At 37.9% G+C, this 2,500-nt stretch overlaps 1 protein-coding gene across 2 annotated transcripts in view; it reads right to left on the reverse strand.

Moving 5' to 3' along the window:
- The window catches only part of LOC125045244 (myosin-VIIa-like), a 76,373-nt gene that overhangs the window by 44,150 nt on the left and 29,723 nt on the right, over positions 1-2,500 (reverse strand). Inside the window, exon 1 of one of the 2 annotated variants that reach the window (XM_047642428.1) lies at positions 2,390-2,500. This exon is cut by the window's right edge and continues 7 nt beyond it. The exons of the other annotated variant lie outside the window; for it this stretch is intronic. The gene's annotated coding sequence lies outside the window, so the exon portion shown is untranslated. The remainder of the gene's footprint in view (positions 1-2,389) is intronic. 2 annotated transcript variants of the gene reach the window in all.

Consider the following 2,500-nt stretch of genomic DNA (forward strand, 5'->3'; position numbering starts at 1 on the left):
ACACTACATTCATATATATATATATATATATATAATATATATATACATATATATATAATATATATATATATATATGTATGTATATGGAGATATATATATCTATATATATGTATACCCATATATATACTCATATGTATATTCATATATGCACGTATATATACGTATGTATGTATACATATGCATATGTATCTATATACAGAAAAAAATACTTAATGTATTTAGAATCTAAACAGATTTTTCACTGGCTCCATCGTAAGCTCCAGTCTCATTATCAGAACTATCATAAAAGTACCATGAAAATAAAAATAATATCAGCAACGTTATCATTTGTACCAAAAAGATCTCACGGTACCGATCTCACAGTAACCATCAGTATATTACCATCACCATCAATATCATCATAACCGTCATCACCCAAATCTTTTTATTATCATAAAGACAATATCACCATCATTTCCATAACACCATCATCATCAGAATAATATTAGAACATTACATACGACGTAACCGACACTAGCGCCAAGTATCACCCCTGGCGACTGAGTCTCAAAGCTCGAGTGCGCGCGGCGGCCAACAGATGGCGGTGGCGAGTAACGCACATGGTCGACTTCTCAAGTTCAGAAAGATTCAGAAAAAAGTACCGTTTCAAAATCCCTCGGGCGATGGTCTAACTTTGGTGCTCTATGGGAGAAAATGGACATTGAATTTATAAATACGGTGTAAGCATTTGATGTTTCATGATAGATGACTGTGATAGGGAATAGAATATTGCATTAAGTTATCGAAATTGGCTTCCGGGTTACTGAACATCCCTCTGAATTCATAAAATTAAATTCATTATATTCTCATAAATATTCGTTGTTCTTACCTCATGGGATATATATTCATTCTTTGCAAAAACATAATACATATTGATGTCCACCTAAGTATGACAGAATTTCTAATAATAGATATGACTTTATATATTTTCTTGTATATATTGGGCTGTAATTGCAGTCCACTGTATTCTGATCGTTTATTTTTCTCTGTACTTACACGAAAATGTGAATACTAATTACATTATCATTCGATGTCCTTGGAGATGATGTGTTTAAGATGTGTGTGTGTGTGTGTGTGTGTGTGTGTGTGTGTGTGTGTGTGTGTGTGTGTGTGTGTGTGTGTGTGTGTGTGTGTGTGTGTGCTGCGTATGTGCATGTGCTTGTGACTGTGTGTGTATACAATTATAAGCACCCACACGAATACAAAAAGACGCACGTGTTTCCATGTTTATGCATGTATGAATGCGCGCGTGTGTGTAACGAATATATCCAGCTCCGTGAACTGGGTACATGCCTACTCATGAATTCCCAATAACATCCAATACACAAACAATGCTTTTTACCGACTCCCCACCTCCCCCAGCCCACACACACATATTATAACATGAGCTTGCACTAACAGCTGAAATGACACCAAACGAACAAAACCATTTTGAAGAACATAAAAAAGGTTTTCCTTCACACCAATCTGGACTATCTAGTCTGCATTGCCTGTTGTTTTGAAACTCTGAGGGATGGGGATGGGGGGGGGGGGGCGTGTAAGAGGAAGTGGGAAGGGGAGGGGGGGTGGAGGAAGAGGGGGGGTGAGTGAGGGAGGGAACTGTATGAGACAGGGAGAGGGAGAAGTGAAATAAAAAATAAGAAAGATAAAAAAAGCAAGAGGGATAAAGGAAGCTGTATATAGGTACTGCATATGCACACAGACATACCCATACGTTCTGCCATATGGGATGATCACAATGTATACACACACACACACACACATACACACACACGTGCGTGCGTCCGTGCGTGTGTGTGCGTGTGCGTGTGTGCGTGTGTGCACGCGCGAGCGCGCGCGTGTGCGTGCGTGTATGGAGATAAATATTTACACATACATATGACATGCATTTGATTTGTTTATAAGTTCACACAAGAAAAAAAGAAAAAGAAGAGACCAAGATAGAGAACATTTTGTTCGAAATATTACCAACTCATGCTCCATGACATACTGATAAAAATATGTCACACTTATAATTTTCTGATGATCAATCATGTCGGATAAAAGATCAGAAATTTTGACATTGTAGCTTCGCTGAAATTCCTTGCCTCAGCCGATCCAGTCGTAAATACGATTGTTATCATGGGCAACAAAAATAACTATTAGTAATGCTTATTTCTCTCGACAATGAAAATATATATACTTATCAACTGCATATGCAAATAACAAACAGTTAGAATTAATAACGATATTTTCATATAAACGCATTCAAATCCCTGACATCTCTCAATATATACCGGCTTCTGACGTGACCACCTGTTACCCGTAAGACATGACCAACCAGGTAATTCAAACCTTAATTGCTACTCACGTGAGACTTGGCAACATCCCCCATTGCCACGTCATCGAAATTTAGGCATAGGTTGGGTTAAAAAATATGGCTAGGTGCCTTGTAGTATGTATGTCACAAGGCCTGTGCCCG

This window comes from Penaeus chinensis, chromosome 37 (genome assembly GCF_019202785.1).
Source record: "Penaeus chinensis breed Huanghai No. 1 chromosome 37, ASM1920278v2, whole genome shotgun sequence".
Lineage (NCBI taxonomy): Eukaryota > Metazoa > Arthropoda > Malacostraca > Decapoda > Penaeidae > Penaeus > Penaeus chinensis.